Here is an 18,170-nt window from a genome sequence, read left to right as displayed (position 1 = left end):
TGTAAGCACAGCAGTTGGAAAAAAAAAAAAATTGGCACCGCTTTGCTTGCTTGCCTCTCTCTCTAATAACTACACATGCAAATACACACAAACACACACACATATACAGAGAGCGAGAGAGAGAGAGAGAGAGAGAGAGAGAGGGAGAGGGAGAGAGAGTATATGCACCAAGAAGCACAAAACTAAGAAAAATACCATGACTGGTCACACAACAGGTTGAATCTTTGTGGATGAGAACTGCATTAAATATATAAAAATCAGTTAAAAACATAAAAAATAAAGCTCCTTCACTTCTCTTTGCAACACTGATAAAAAAAAAAATCTGGCAAGAACGGAACGTGGTACTCACACATTTATCCCATTCAATTAACAGTTTGTTGGTTTTCCCTGAGGAGCCAGAACATTCAATTGCTATTTTAAGTGTTAATCAAGCTTTTATCCAAACCTAAAAGAACTTAAGACAAAATGGCGAGAGTGTTTCACATGCTAGAATGAAGGCCTTAAAACTGTCCAGCTGTTTGAAATGCTTTGTTTTGCAGCATCCTCTGAGATAATATTATGCACAGCAAAAAGGCATAATGGTTTTGGCAAGAGTATGAATTGGAAAGGTAACTAGGTAAGGGTCACAGCTAGAGCTCAGCAACTGCTCTTATTCCAACAGAGAAACAAATGGCCTGATTGGATGAGAAGAAGTTTATCTTTTTGCCTGTACCGCACTTTAACACAGTAAGGACCAGTGCATGATTAGATCCAGACATGATCCAGCTTTAAAAAATAAAACAAACACTGCCACCCTAAGTGGCATTTCCTCTGTTGGTGGGCAATTTGGCAATCCGCTCAGCAGCTCATAAAGCAGAGCTGCAGTAGGTACACTGGACTTTTATAAATCAAAGGCTTCAAATCTGAGAGTGTTGCTAGAGGAGAAAACAAATGTGCCGATGTGGATTTTCACCAATCACTGCCAGGTTTGAGTAAGATGGGTCGGTGTTATGGTAATTCTGCACCATCTGCATGGTGGTTAAAGATTTTCTGTGTTTTTACTGTGGGTATTTTCTTGCCACTAGATCTCAGCTAATTCACTTCAGTGGAGGATTGTTGACTAGGAAAAGGAGACTTGCAGAATGCAAAGTATATATGCAGAAATGCTCATTACCACAATTGTCACCATGTCGCTGCTGTTCCACACACACACACAGGCACATCCCCACATACACCGACATACACACACACACACACACACACACACACTTCCACACAGTGAAAACCATGCTTTAAACAGAGCGTGGTTGAGCGGGTATATAGCAATGAAATATTGGAGCCATTGCAGCCCTCCAGGCATGCAGTTATCAGGGATACAGAACTGATGGGAAATCAATCAGCTCAAGTGGAGTGGCCTGGCCTATGGTGAGGAGAGGAGTCTTGTCTTTTCCAGATGCACTGCTTGATGTCTGCAGCTCATCGCTTTAACCGCTGAACAAAACCATGCATGCATTTAGTGTATGTATGTATGTACATATACACATATTTATCTATCTACAAAATCTCCTAGTGAGGAGGTCAGAGTGGATGTTGGGTCATGCAAAGTGTCTGACTTTGAGAGTATAAGCTGCTGCTCATATCCCAGTTCCTAGGGCAAATTAATGTTGGTATATTTTACCCATGACCACAATCGTTCTCTAAGCTTGGCCAAGTATGTGGCTGTGGCCACAAGGCTCTGAGACAGGTTCCCACCCGCCAAGGAACAATAAAGTCTGCAAAATGTTTTAATTATTTGAGTTTTTTCTATATTTCATTTACTCTGTAAATGTTTCAGTTTTAGTGTGTGTAAATTAGACTTTTGTAGCATTAAGATCAAAGACTTCTCCACAATGCCGAATCTCTATGGTTAAGACTATAAAATATCCAGGAAGTGTTCCTTTTTCCAAGAGCTCAATGAAGCATTGAGTGAAATGCATTGCTCTGGTGCTTCATGATTCATGATTTTATTTTTACAGGTTGAGTGTGCACTTTCTACCACAGCTGCCAGCATTCCACCAAGGCTGCTAAAAACCCTAAGTGTCGAGAAACAAAATCCACAGGACATGACCTCAGCCTTGTCACTGGTCGCAGCAGCCACGATGATCATGATCTTTCCCAAATGGTTTCAGCTGCCTTAATCTAAACCAAGCCTCATCCACAGAGGATCACAGATCGGAAAACAGCCATATGATTTCTTTTTTAGAATCTTCAAATCATTCAGGAAGGCACTGACAAATCACCTTTTTTGTCACAGGTATTCCGACTTGTTGACCTACCTACCTACTTACCGGCCTATCTCCCTTCATGCTTGCTTAGTTCAGTGTGAAGTGGGCGCTGCAGTGTGAAGGCAAAAAGTACACAGATCTGTTACATCTCTATGTCAGCCTCATATCTAATTCATGCACTTTATTGTAGCTCTGCAGCAGCGTATATGTACTGTGAGGTGAACTAGCAGCAGCTTTGGCCAAAACCAAATCACATACAAAAATGAACAGAGCAAGGTAATGTACTGTGGCTGGAGGCTCTAGCGGATTTAAGTGTCCATAAACATTAATATGCCATATTATCCCGCTGAGACTGTTTCCTTTATAATGACTTTAAGTAGGAATGTAAAGCCATTTTCATGCCGAGTTCTCAATGGCTTCATCTTGACGGGGGGGCAAGGACAGGAAGTGTGTGTCTTTGTGTTTGCTCCATTTACATTTTCACATTTCAACGAAGCTCAGGAAACAGCTTACAAGTGTTACCTTGCTGGTTTAAATTCCTGGACTGTCAACACAACACGCCTCCACATTAACCTATCAGCGTGTGCGCTTGGCTGTGAATGCACATGTGCACGCACACGCTTCCATGCATAACAAGGGCGTCACATTAGGGCTCGTGTTGCTGGTATCTAATACTGTTAGACAGGAAATAAACCGCATCGCACGCTTTACTCCGGTTAACACGTGTTCGCGTCTCATTTCCATCCTCTTGTATCATTACTGCAAGCATGTGCACCTGGACAGATGCTAGGTGTGCCTGTGCATATGTGGGACTCTACTTGAGCATTTGCTTGTGCAAATTTGTGTTAGCTTGTATTGGTGTGTGCTCGTGTGTGACAGTAGCTGTTTGCACCTAGCTGTCACTGGTACGATCCTTCCTACTCACTCACAAATGCAAAAACTAGGCATTTAGGAGTTTCCGGTTTTGAAAATCACTTTATGCAGTAAATAGCTTTCAATTTAACACCACTAAAGGCGAGGGAGATGAATGAGCATTTCAGAGTGAAACGTTTTATGATACTCTCTGTTAGTCCACTCGTGAGAGCTACAGATGGATAACAAATTAAAGGCAAAACATGAAAAAGTGAGTGGAGAAACATAGCACATACAGATGCTTCCATACAGGGCACGAGGGGTCACTGAATGGCTGGATGACTTGTGTAAATCTTGTGTAAATCACGGATATCCAAAACATCCCCATTTCTTTAGTTTTCATAGAAAACAGCACAGTTTTTAGTTTGGTGACAATGCACTTTTTTTTTTCCCAGATAATCCACTGAGTTTTGAAACGGTTTATTTAGACTGAGGAGCAGGAGAATTTTCTCAACCCACAAAGGAACACTTAATCCTTCACCTTATCTGAAAACTTCAAAATCACCAAAATTGGAGGTACATGAAGCAATACCTGCGAACAAGCAGCCAACTTGAGTCTGTCACTACACTCACACGGTGTACTCTTCTCTGTTTTCCGCATATTTCCATTGCACCCTTTCAATCACGGCAGCGTACTTAAACCGTCAGTGCTCTGCTCACTCGCTGCTGCTGCACCACTCACCTGAATGCTATGCTGTCACCTGCCGCTGCCTCTGCTTCTCTTCATATAACATTTCAAATGCCCCTTAAGCATCTACCTGTAAGGTCTAAGTCCCGCCCCCCCTTCGCATATGGGTAAGGTTAGTCTTACGCTCCACACTCCCTCCAGAACCAAGATACCAAACATTAACACTGTACATATTCTACATTCATCAATCATTTATAACAGAATACAGAACACTGTGGCTTTTTCAGTCACCACATCTCAAACCAATTCAGCATTTTGAAGTGACATGTCAGACAGTGCTTTCTGCTACTATCATTAGAACGCCAAGTGAGGGAATACCCTGTACTCTGAAGAAGAGAGTTCATGGCACCAGTAGAGTTCCAGTGAATTATAGAAACTATGAAAAAGAGCAGTAAAGATGTTCGGGAGGCTCATAAACCAACATCTTATTAAAACACTTTGGTTTTTCTTTTACTTTGATGTCACACATCTGTAGGGATTCAAATGTTCCAGATTTTGGGAATCACAGGCCACTATTGCAGTGATACATTTTTATATCATGTCACAAAAGACAAATATAATACATTTCATTGTGAGTTATGATGTTTTTTTTTTTTTTCTTTGGCTCTGGTGTTGATTGTTCTGTTAGCCTACCAGTGACAGCTCGGTTCAGATCAGGCTCCCAGGGTGTTGAGGAGGCTTGGCCTTCCGGTGACCCTGTCTGTAGGCTGCCATGCTGGTTAAGAAGCAAGACGAATGGAGATCATCTGGAAAACAAGCTGATCTGAAAATCAGCCAGATGCAGACTATTGCTAAGTGTACATCAAAGGCCTGGAGATGTTTGTCTGTTTGTGTATTGTGCAAATTATAACTCTAGATGTTTTGTGTTTCTCTGTGTGTGTATGCGTGTGTGCAATTAAATGCCACCATATGCCTGTCTGTAGAGCTGCATGCTGCTCAAACTGATTACGGTGCGATCCAAGAAGTCGTGCAAAAGGCGTTATGTGCACATACGTGACACATTTCACCCAGCTGGAGGACATAAAAATATTATCACAATAGCCACAACACACTGTGCTGACAGTATCCTGCCGCACTGTTTATCTATTTGCTTATGGACAAAAGCAGTCAGAGTAAAGGTTATACCACCTAAAGCACTATCAGAGGTGAATGCATACAGTAGATAATAAGGGAACGTCATTGGGTCGTCCTCTAAACATGCTTATTAGAGCAAGTTGAAAGTGTTCCTGTAGAAAATATTGTTTGGACAACCTTTTGTCAGAGCTGGCGGTGCTGTGCAGGTGTGGCTGTGTGTAATTACAGTGTTTGCGTTTGCTTGTAATTAAGTCAGGCCCGCGGAGTCAGCACCCAAGCTAGTCTAGGCTCCATGTGCAGTGCTCCAAAACAGAGGCTCTCATGATTTAATTACCACACAAACATACACACACATGCGTACTCTCAGGGAACACTGAGCCAACAGACCGTGTCTCTTACTCTCTTGTACAGCTCTCTGTATTCCCCTCTCGTTTGTCACTTGCCGGCCTTTGCCAGCCCTCCACAAATTCACTGGCTTTGTGAGGTGCAGGGGGGGGGGGGGGGCGGCCACCATGGCAGGGAATTAACCCTGCTGTATGGGGCCACCTGACCCATCTGTAGGACATTATTGCCTGTGTGTTGTACGTTTCAGCCCAGCGAGTGCAGTAACTATTGTGTATATCAGCATCGATACAGATCAAGCCTGACGAGGGGATGAGGCAGACTCCCTCGGCCGGGCTGTGAAGGCAGGACTGGTGGACTGATTAGTCCACAGTGCCTGCTGGTAGTTGTTGCTGGGGGAATAAACGTTGCTTCGCATGACTGTGACTCTGGCTCTGAAAGGCAGATGCAGCTGCTGCTGTGTCACTGCCCCTGGGCTGTGGAGGGGGACTCTGGAGATATAGGGCTCCGCTCCCCTCCTTCTCCCACTGCCCCCTTTCTCCCGCATCTGCCATTACTTCTTTCCTCTATCTCTGCTCACCTTACCTCACCCCCTCTCCCCCTTCTTTCTTTCTTTCTCAACAGCACTTAAACACCAGAACCAACAGGCAGTAGATAATGCAAGGACACACACACACCCAGCAGTGATGTACTCTCACGTGTACTGCTCCGTTTTCTGTGTGTGGGCTCGAATACAAAAGGCTAGTCCCTCTTATCTTTGCCTGCTGTCTTTATGCCTGTGTGTGTACGAGAATTCACATAAGCATGTAGATGCCTGTGCACTCCTAGAAGAAAGCAGAAGAGAATTTGTCTTCATACAAATGTGTGTAAGTGCTTGTGGGTTTTTCTTGTTTTCACTGGTGAGCAGGTTTTTTTTCCCACTGGCCTGTCTCTCAACTCAGCACGGCACTAATAGGCATTCTGCAAGCCACTCTGCTCTGCAATTAGCCAAAAAACCATGGGAAAAACATTGATAAACAAAGATGAAACAATTCACGCCTTGCCCGTCGCAAAGCCCTCAATCGAAGTCAAATGCTATTATCATCCCGGCGATGCGTTTCGACAGGTGGAAGCCCGCTCTGCCAAACAGACACTACTATGCCCTTGAAACACATCAAACAAAAGCAGATGCAAGTGCCTGTTTGTTCAAACACTTATTAAAAGCCCATATAGGCCATTTATGTGGGTGTTGTTACTGGAACCGGAGCTAAAGCGATGGTTCGTGCTTCATCCTTGTCCACACAGCGCTCTGGCAGTGTGGGCTCCGGGCTGCGGCCCATAGTTTCATGTCAGAGCCAGAGACAGGGACCGCAGCCACCACCGCGGCTGAAAACCTCCATCATCCAGCAAACACGCTCATCTATCACAAGCTGGCTGCAGAGTTAGATGGCTTGAGGAATTAAAAAAAAAAAAAAAAAACAGCACATGAATTGTTCTCTTTTTCTCTCTTTCTTTTCTTGCTGGCTTTCTATCTCTCCCTCATCTCCCATTCCCTGGATTTCTCTCATTTCAAGCTATTTCTTTCTTGACAATGTTTACACTTAACAAAACTCGACCAGACTGCTCCCTGAAGCCTGAAGCCTTTGAACATTATTCTTAGCCTCAGCAGATCAATATCAACTACGCTCCCTGTCCGTCTGTTCACTGAAACTTTGTAGTAATGAATAATTTTTTTTTTTAACCTCAAAAATTCTCTGGAGTTGTCTGATGAAACCAGCAGCATCTGGGTCCTCCAGTAAGCGTTTCTTCTTCTGCTGTCAGGCCAAATAATAAGTCTTGCCTCGCATATAGCTCTTAATCTGTTGCCAATCACTGAAGTGTGATGGTAATGAAACGCTCACATTCCCAATCACAGCAGTCACTCATAGTGCGCTGATGGAAATCCAAAGCACAGGCTGGGAATTGGACGAGGGGCCAAGCTGCATCGTGGCTTCGGGCAGACAGTTTATTGTATTGGTCAAACAAGGGCTCTGCTGGCACTCTGTTTATATCAGAGCCGGTCAACAGGAGTCAAGGAGGTGAATCGGAGGTTGACTGGTGCCTTGCTTCACTGGACTCTGTGAGTTTTACAAGGTCTCTGTCAATAGCCGTGACAAGCTACAAGCGACATTTCTGCAGTCTTGACTACGCTGGGGAACCTGTGGGTCTGTATACTGATGCTCAACGGGTAGAGTATAACTAACAATTCCCACTGGGCTTGCACAAGCTTTTGCTGTGTGTATTTGCACAGTGATAAAAATACAGAAGCAAAAAAAAAAAAAAAAGGTAAAAGAGGAAATGCACAAATTGGGATGGAGTAGAGTAAGAAAAAAATCAAGGAGCTTGTTACACCCTAAAATAGACAAACTAGAAACTTGAAGGCAAACTAAAAATGATAAAAACATGCACCAAATGGGATTTTACTATCGTCAACCCGAGCCCTCACAACACGATTCATGTTTGCTACATACTAGAGAAAAGCAGCATTCCCTGAAAATGTGCAGAGGTTATTTGTGCTTTGTGTGTGAAGACTGATAGAAGAAAATACAAAAAAATCAATATGTCCACTGAAGCTGAGCTGAAACAATTAGTCGCTCGGCCCACAGTATTCTGATCGTCATTTAATCACCAGAGTAGCTGCAGTCCTAATGCACCTGCTGTTCACTATGTGATGATTGGTTAAATTGTCAAATTCCGTGAGGAATGTTTAAAAATTTTCAAATATAATTGAATTTTTAAAAAATGCACGCTGAATTTAATGAGTAATATTTATGCTTAGAAGAAATTGCTTGGTGTTCTTGACTGTGCTTTTGCTTTGTGCTCATGGGGGACAATAATACGACTGCTACAGTCACATGATGTAAGAAAAGACTGTTGAAAAGATTGGCAGAGCGTTTTCTTCCATTTCATTTCCAGATTTTTTCTTTTCGGCCACAGTGTTGGTTAGATTGAAATGTCTGCTCCCACACCACTTTATTAGGTACAAGTATATAATCTAATGCAATCCAGTACAATAGCTGCTCTGCCATATATTCTTCCTTTACAAAGATTTTAATGTTCAGTTATTATTAAAACTTTCCGAAAGGCGTTAATTACACCATGCGTTTATTACTGAGACTTTGGCTGACTGCATCATATTGAAATGTCTTTCTAATATTCTTCCTCCCTCATCCTTGTAAATGGGTTGGACAAAACATTGGAGACACCACTCAGTATAATGCGGTCCAGTTCCACACCACTGCAAACTACAGCCTCAATAATGAACACAGAGGTAAATTAATACCACCCTCAAAGTGTCAATCAAAAGCTGAACATTATGATCCGTGAAAATGTAGAATTTATGGTTGAGTTGTTTTATTGGATTGGATTTGCATTTACAAGTGTACCTAATATAGTGTATTTTTTTGGTGTGAAATTTTGTGTTGTGTGACGTTTATACAAAAAGTGAATAGAGTCAAATGAAGTTCTGAAAGTAGAAGGTGAGTTTTCTCATCCTGTAGCCTTGGAGTTCTCTGTGGCTGTATTAAAACTAGTTTGCACAGATAGCTACCTCATTCTTCATTCCACAGCAGACTTACATGATTCATGATTATTGTCCGACAACAGCCTTGCTTTATGCTCCCCTCCCTTCTTCCAGCCCTGTCTCCACAGCTGTGGTTTCTGCCTGATCAATGTGTGTTCTTAGCAACTCCATCTCCTTCTAATTAAGATATTTCACTGTGTTCACCTCAAGGATTTCACAGAAAGGTCAAGCAGACTATTCTCCCATTTAGGTCTCAGAGCGTTCACAAAGGTCTTGTTCGTCACGGCGACTACGACCAGGGCCGCGTTTGACCACGTGACAAAAATGTCAGCGACTGATGACATTAGGGGTTTTGGGAAGCTTGCGATGTTGGCCTGCGCCTCGCTCAGCTCGCTCCAACTCCATCAGCCTCACTTACTAGTATAATCACCTCATGTTTCATCCGAGCTTTCAGATGGGACAAATGATCACTATAACATGCAAGGAAACAAATTAACAACCGGTGTCACGATTTTAATGGTTCCAATTAGTCAACACTTTGGGGAATGTGCATTATTAAGAACGATAGCGTGCCACCTCCAATCTGTAAATTCCGCCTTGTTTGCAGCAGCCAAAACAAATGTGTCAGACAGTTTTTACACTTGTCCTACAGGGCGAACATTACTGTAAATAGTGTTGATTAAGTACACTGTACATGATATGAACGCTGGGTGTCCAGTCAGACTGATATCACTGCCTTAAACACAGACACACACACACACACACACACCTCCATACGCCAGCAACATCACCAACGCTTATCCTGTTTGCATGGTGAAAAGGATGGTAGCCAAACATTCAGATAAATATAAATTTTAGGCAAACATATTTTCTCCACTCTGTCTGCAACTCATTTCTTTCCTCTTAGGCGTTGCCCATTACTAAACCAACTAACAGAGACCAAGCCAACTGGAGAGCAAATATCCCACACATACACTTTTTGTTACTGTTGGTTTCCTCTCGCTTACTATGGGAACTGGGAGTTTTGATTTGTATGCACATCTGCCAGCAGCTCCTGACTGATTTGCTCCAAGATTACATCCTTTGGAACGTTATTCTTTTGGCACCGTCTCCTTCGTCTGCAATGGTCTGATTCCAGACAGAGACAGTAACCAATCAGTTATCCATAGTAGGCTTTCCAGAGGTTATGGAGCCAGCCAGAACTGCTTCTGTTTTTCTGTCATTGTATAGATAAAAATTATGTCTTGATTCCTTTGAAACACTGATTACTTTTCACTCCAAGTGCAACAACACTTTTTTTTTAGCAAGAGTCTACAGCCATGCCAGCAGCTGTATGAGCTCTATGAACAAATTGAAATTCTGACCTGATGATGGTACTAGATGATAAGTCAGTGGAATCACTAAAGTTCACAAAAGCTATGAATGTCTGCACCAAATCAAATGGAAATCCATGCAACAGTTTTCAAGATATTTCACTCTCAACCTCAAATGTCAACCTGCTGCTGGAACATCAAATAAATGTTGAGATATTTCAGTCTGCTGGCCGGTTAGCTCAGTTGGTAGACCACGAGACTCATCGTGGGTTTGAGCCCCACTTCGGGTAGCACCACCCCCCATGGGCCCACCACCTGTGGGTGGTGCCATAGGACTCCGGTGCATGGTGGACGACCTGGGCCCGGACCCAGATAAGCGGCAGATGATGACATGACATGACATGGCATATTTCAGTCTGTGCCAAAGTGGTGGACTGACCCAGCAACCGACACTGGCATTTCTAGAGCCAGCAACTGTTACCATGGCTAAGAATATTAAAAGCAGTATGCTGTAAAAAGAAGGGGAAATTTGCACACAAAAAAAGTAAGTAGTTTTGCAACAGTGAGTTTAAAAGAAAACACAAATATTATGCCTTTACAAGAACCAATTATAAAACAAGAAAGAAGAAACAAATTAAAATGATAACCTTAAGACATTAACAAAATGAGCAGCCAGAGTTCAACTGCAACAAGAAAGAAAACAATAATATGCATTCAGTAAATGGAAGGAAGGAATGATGTAAACAGAATAAACTACTAAAATCTATTAAAAATATCTGCCGGGCCCTGACTACATGTCACTATGCTACTGCATGAGCCTGCCAATTTAAGCTCACTGTATTCTCTGGCACAGCATTAGCACACATTCCTGAGACACACTGGGCTTCTGTTAGCAGAATATAGGGAATAATAGTTGCTGTTTGCTGCACATATTACACACCACAGGCCCATTAGCCAAATGGCACCAGAATAAATGCCTTTGCTCCACAAAGAGTCAGCTGGCCTCAGAGGTCTGGAAATGGTTGGACTGCAGAGGATCTGATTAAGCCTGCCTATCGATTGCTGAGAAATACGTTCGCCCGGTATCTGAGGCCAGTTTCACAAAGGCAGGCTTTGACTATGACTTAGATACAACAAATCGTCAGACTTCAGATAGACATCTAAATTCATCTGCTGCACAAAGCGGTTTAAGTTTTGACTACTTTAAGCAGGACAACGGTACAATGAATTCTGGGTAAAGACTTATAGATGAGTAAAAAAAACAAACAAAAAAAAAACAACTGCTCAGTTCTGTTTCCCACAGTGGCTCAGTTTCATGTGATTTTTAGTTATGACTTCAGGCAGAGAAAAGTCTGTCGGCATACATCTGTCGTACATATCGACCAGCTTCATGTTTCACGTTGCAAACTCTGACGTGTGTGTCCCGTCAATGTCTCCTGCAATGTCAGAGACTGACGATGTCCTCATTGCTGTAATTCTTCCCCCTCTCATTGCTGTCTTTATAACAATCCACAAAAAAAAAAAAAAAACCACAAATTATGAGTCATGTTTTCCTCTTTTTTTTCTTGTTGGGTGCTGCTGGTCAGCTTGTGTCAATTATTGTTACCCTGGCAACATGGGTCTTGGGCCTGAGTCAGCGTGGGAGTGAGGTATCCAAATTCTTTTCTTTTTTGTCTTAAATTAGTCTTTGCTTTTGTGAAACGGTTACATTCGACAAATCTATAAGGAACATTATCACTGGCCTGACACTACAGACCGACTAAGTCCCGGCTAAGAGCCACACCATGTGCACATCTAACCAGGACCCGCCTCCAATAGCTCTCCTGTCCCTCTCTTTCTCCTGCCATCCTGGCGTATAGAGCTCTACGCTGCAGGCAACAGAGAGGGCTCTGCTTGCCACTCCCTCTACTCGTATTGATGAACAGGCTTACCAACTTGCTGTGTCACATAGGGATCTCAGAGGGTGAGGTGCTGCTCTTACCCACTCCCCATGCCCACACCCCCAGCGCCATCCCCCAGCCTCTCCTGCCCCACCTACCTCTGCTTCCTCAGCTAAAATGCCTTGAGGGAATAGAGGAAGGGCAGAGGAGACAGACAGAGAGCAAGTGTGTGTGCAGATGATAAGGTGGATGTGAGTCTGCGTGTGCGTGTGTGTGTGTGTGTTTGAGACATGTGCACCGTCTGAGCCCGTGTGTGAGAACTTGTGTTTGTGTCTTAGAGCGGTGGCGTGTTAGCGTGCGAGCGAGAGACATGGTATGTCAGATTTAAGTAAAACCATAGAGAGAGATAGAAGCGGTGGATGGGACTTAAAAGCACTGTGCAGCCTCCGCCGAAGGTGTGCGTCTGTGTGTGAATGATAGAACGCTTGTGTCGCTCATCGTCTTTCTGCTCACGGCAGTGGTTAATTATTCACCGGGGTTGTGCTGCAGAGATGAACTGAGGGGCTCTGGGATAAAGGCACTGGAGGAGGAAGATGAAATTATAAAATCCTAATGACGGAACTCTGGCTGAATGGTAATTTCTTAAATTGATTTTGAAGAGGTGCCCAGACAGAACCGGCATGGAGAGACACTGAGATGGGGAGAGGGAGAGGATTCCTCCTTCGTCCTCCTCTCGCTCTTTCCACTCTCTCTCCCTCTCTCTGGACATGTTCCAGCCCTCTTCACCTCTGGCCTAATCTTCCTTTTTATCCCACACTTAAGCTTCATCGCCACGCGTCTGTCGTTCTGTTTCAATCTCTTCTACTTAACCTCAACTGCTCACCACCCCTCTACCCACACTTTCACTGCATCGTATCCCTACGAGGTGATCATGTTATTAACTATTATCTCGTTTTATTCCTCAATCACATATGTACAGGATCTAAAAGTTCAGGTCTCAGTCTTTTTTGAGGTGAACTTCAGGGTGCATTATTAGGACTGAGAATGTAATCTGAACCATCTACAGAAAAAGAGCATGAAGACATTTTAGTTTTGAGGAAATGAAAGCTGACATCTGATGACCAGTGGATTAAAACCAAGGGAAACTCTGTTGTGATGCTTACCTTCGTGTATTTCAGTAGGAAATGGAAAAGTGCAGAGAGACTTTTATCATGTAAAAATCTATACAAATCTTTTCATCTCATGCTCAGAAAGCAAGAAAACTTTGAACTATTCCATTAAATGCATTTTTTTCAAAGGCAATTATTTTTTTCTATTGAGAAGTTCGAGTTTCACAGCTGCCTTTGCCTTTATAGAAATGGATGGCGACAGCATACAATGTGTGGCTTGTAGCTAATTGGTTTAAAAATGCGAAACACAAAGCCCCTTTCAAGACAAATTCTACATCGTCTCTTATTATTTTTTAATATATAATATTCTTTCATCACCTCTTTATGGTGCAGTATAATAGCAAACCTAAACCAGCCTATGGACTGTGGTTGGTTACACTCTCCACACTCCTTAACAATTAATAATTATGGATTTGTATGTTGGATTAAACAAATGATTAAAATGAAGTAACAAGTGAGACAGTTCCAGGGACAACATGGACATTTACGTAGAATAAAACTTTACTCCTAATATCAGAATTTGTCAGAATTTAGCAGTCATCAATTTAAAATAACTTCTGAATGGGTTTCAACACTTATCTGAGTTGAGTTAGATGTGATAGCCAAGGATAGTAACATGTAGCATGTTAGCTGGTCAAAGTGCATGTCTTGCCCCAGTTTTTATGTTTACAACTTCGCATGCTACTATTTCATCATTTTATTTTTGACCATGACAGTAGCCTCAAGGGAGATAAATGGTATTATGAGTGAAAGCAATCAATAGAAGCAGGTAGAAGAACTCAGCAGCTACTGCTGGGTTGCCATTGAGCAAAGCACTTAACCTCCAGCTGCTCCAGCGGAGCAGCTCACTGGATTTGTATAGATGGATCAGTAAATGCAAAACTGACTTGAATTAAAATGACATTTTCACATCCTTCCTTTTTTAGTCCACTTTTACAGTTTTACACCACCTGTCCAAGCACAGTGTATTCACACTTCAGCGCACAAGCAGACACCTGCAAACACACACCTCTTTGATCCTCCCTCCCCAAATATCCCTCTCCTTCTGTCAGCTCCCCGTAGCATTTCTCCCTCTTCTCCCTGTCTATCTTCTTCCTCGTTCCCTGTGACCACCACGCCATCCTGGCCAGGACTGTTACCCTGCTATTCGTGAAGCGGGCCGCAGAGGAGAGCGAAAGGCACGGTGATTGACAGAGATAAGGCCTCTAATTAGAAGCAGTGATTGCGGGCTCTGGAGGGGGCTTAGCTTCCTGGCAGGCAGAGACAGAGGAGACAGAGACGTATCCAGGGCGCCCAACCCCTCCGCAATTAGACACACATCTGCTATCAGCGATCAGCTCGCTGTCCCTCGAACGGGGAGACGCTCTGCAGCACGTTGCCTGTCAATGTCATTCATTGTCCCTTTTCCTTCCCTTGCACAACCCGCCGCCACCCCACCCGATGGATTGGGGAGATACTGACAGTGCCATGCAGATACAAACACACACAGCGCGAGAGACAATGATGAATATTCATACACAGTTTTAAGCACGCATGCAGACAGAGGGAGGCAAATACACATTCATGCATATGCTGTTATTGCGTATGCATGTTCAGTCAAGGCTGAATACACTCATGCAGAAAGTTAAAGTGCTCAAATGCATCTTGGGTTAGGTTTTGTAAATGGTGCATGTAAATTCATACACGCATGCGAACATCCAGAGAGGATATGTTTAAGTACATGGTATAAATGCACATACAAACAAGAACAGACACACCTACTCCTACTGTATATGCACACATTTCACATACCATTAGCATGCACAAGCCTGACTCAGTACTCTTGCTGCAAGCTTTGAATTTCCTGTATGAAAGTACGTTCAGCCCGTGGAGATTTTACAGCCCGGGCAAAATGTCACATCATCTCAGCGCCAAGTTTTATGACTCTAATCTGGGTGGCTGACACAGGCGCAGCACCCACTAGCATGTTCAAAATGGAATAATAGTACATTATAAACACTCAAGAGCATACATCACGGGAGATCTTTGCAGCTGGAGTGTGTTGTCGGATCGAGCCAATTTATGAGCCGATATGTCTACAGCCTAATTCCAAATATGAGGGAGCCGTCATTTGAATAATCTACACCAAGGGAGCGGAAGGCTAAGGGATATTTAACATGATGAATAAGCCTGAGCCATACAACTTGTGCAATCTGCTAAAGTCTTAAATCTAGAGTCCTAGCTGGGAGGGGGGGGGGCGGGGGTGGATGGAGAAAGTCCATGTCGGTCTGAGGCTTTAAGACAGAGAGAAGAGAGAAAAGGCCAGACAGTTGAACAGAAAAAAACTTCAGGACTGAGACACAGGGGGCCGGTTACGCGTTGTCTCCGACTAAAGAGATTTCTCAACAGAGACATCCGCTGAAAAGGCAAATTAGTCTACGACCGAGCGTAATCCATGTCAATGAATGAAACTGGCCACGAGTGTTTTCTCTCTGGGGAGCCAGGTCTTCATTATAGCATCGCTTTCAATATCATACCCCAGCCTCTGGAAGGAATTTGGCTTTTACATGCTCTGCCAAACACACCATGCTGTTTGGCTCCTCTGCTCCCTCTGTGCATCACTGTTTTAAACCATTACAAGAGAAAATAAAATTACATGTTGTGTAGGTTCAATTCAGATTCCAAGCACTTCTTCATCTTACTTTCTTGCCATGTAAATGTGAAGAGCGTGAGCTTAGCCTTGAGTAAGCGACCTTGAGCGAGGTATGCGCTGCGAATGTTCAGCATAATAGGGAGCAGGAGAAGACTGTTAGCTCTGCGTGGCGAGGAGGGCAGAGTCATATCCCCTCAGCACAGGTCAAACAGGCTCTGGGAAAATAAGGAAGAAATCAGGACAGCAAAGATGTAGAGGCAGCGAGGGAGACAGGAGGAGAGTGGGAAAGAAGGGAGAGATCTGTGAGCTCGCTCAAGGAGAGAAATGGGAGAATTGGAGCATTTCCCCCTCGTGGATACTCAACATTTATGACCAGACTGAGAGAGTGAAAACAGAGAGGGGCGAAAAAAAGACAAGAGTACATGTATTCTTTTTGCCCGTGTTTGTGATTGTCACTCACATTGATTTCTATTACCCAGAGCAGCTTTAGAGTTAGGCACACACATTAGCATTTTAGGCAGAATCCCTCCTTAACCGTTAGCTTTCCAACTCTGTCATGACACACAAGTCATCTTGGCTCAGGCCAGACTTAATTGAGGTACAGTAAATAAAAACACCAACGCACATCCAGGCCGACCATCTGGGAGCATGCAGCTAGCCTGTAATTAATGCCACCAAACATTTTTATGCCAGCTTGAATTATCATAGAGAGACAAAATCACAAGAGGTTATTTCTTACTGGGGTTATTTGTCCAAAGGGTAAATGTGTTTCTGACCCTACTGCCATACAAGAATGTCAGTGCTGAATTATTCCGCAAAACAATTTATATTCAATGCCATGGTTACAGTTAGGCAACCAAAACATTTGGTGAAGGTTAGGTGTGACAGCAGGCAAACTCCTGCACATCCTGTATGAAAGTTTAGTGTGCTACACGACTCTTCACCACATTGAACTCCACAACTTTACTTTCCTCCCCGCTGCATAAAGGGCACATCAGTTCCGCCACTGGCACTGAAGGATGGCATTGTACGTAAATCATGAGGTACAGCATCGTACTGGCCTGTAAAATCTGAGCAGCTTGTCTTTTTTTTTTTTCCTAATATAACAATGCTTATTTTGTATGAGACCACTAAAATGATGGCAAGTCCTCGTGGGAGCTGTATTTGCTGAATGCTAACAAAATATTTGAAAATAGCAAATACAAATTTGTAGTGGCAGTCTCACTTAACACACATACGTCTACATAAATATGTAGACAACATCATACAACAGGCGTATAGTCAAGTGCACACGTGGTTTGGTGGTTTTGTTTTTATCAACTAATAATTGGAAACATCATTACTTTGTTAATTGCAAATAACTGCATGACATAGTGACACATATACAGGCACCTATACTCATGTCCATGGCATGGCAATAATCCGCTTTAATAAAGGCTTCAGCATTTGCAGTGTTACAGTTTAAAGTACGCAAGCTGAATATAGCAGCTCTGTGAATGTCTCATTATTACATATGTGGAGCTCTAGGATGTTCTGCTGTTAGCAGGCCACTTCTGTGCTGCCTTCTTCTGGCTCCGACTCCTCTTCTCTTGTCAAGATGCATTTTATGTTTCCATCTTTCGGTGTTGTGATAATTTAAAGCGTTGCTTGTGATATGCCAAGGCACTGGAGTCTCATAGAATCTGTGACTGTGAGGCAGTGAAGGCTGAGTATTTATGAATGGCCTTTAACAGCAGGAGAGAGATGAACTGCTGGATTTTCCCTGCTCTCGTTTCTTCGCCTGCTCCCTCTGCCTCTCAGCCCCCGCCCCGAGTCAGTGTGCAGCATCCCATTGTACGTGACATTCAGCCTCAGTGTGAAAATCAGCAGATGGGTAATTTTGTTTGTATGGTTAGTGTGGATGTGTGGGTGTGTGTGTTGCTGTCTGTGTATGAAGAAAGAGAGAGGGGTGAGGGAGAGCTAAGGAGCAGGGAATAATTTATGACCGCTATACCCTATAATTAGCAAAAACTAAATTGCGTGTCAATGTAGGAGGCAGTTAAATAGGGCTCTGCTTCTGTCAAAGGACATCACAAACCTCAAAAAGAACTACAGTAGCAGGCAACAGTGCATTTCCACTTAGTCCCTTTATGAGCTGAAAAAAAAAAGGACTGCTAAAATAGAAGCCCTTGGCCTGAATGATTTTAGACCCAGTTTGGCGAGACCAAACCGCCAATAACTTTTTGATGAATTGCTAATTCTCAATTACTTTTTGGCTTTTAATCTGTTAATAAAGGCGACAGCACAGCCCACAGGCAGAATCACATTTGGAAACACAGAGCACATTCTGCAGAAAAGACAGCAAATTGCTGTTTTTTAATTCCTCCTCTATACACT

The sequence above is a fragment of the Toxotes jaculatrix genome, chromosome 19 (genome assembly GCF_017976425.1).
Source record: "Toxotes jaculatrix isolate fToxJac2 chromosome 19, fToxJac2.pri, whole genome shotgun sequence".
Taxonomy (NCBI): domain Eukaryota; kingdom Metazoa; phylum Chordata; class Actinopteri; family Toxotidae; genus Toxotes; species Toxotes jaculatrix.
This window is presented reverse-complemented; position numbering follows the sequence as displayed.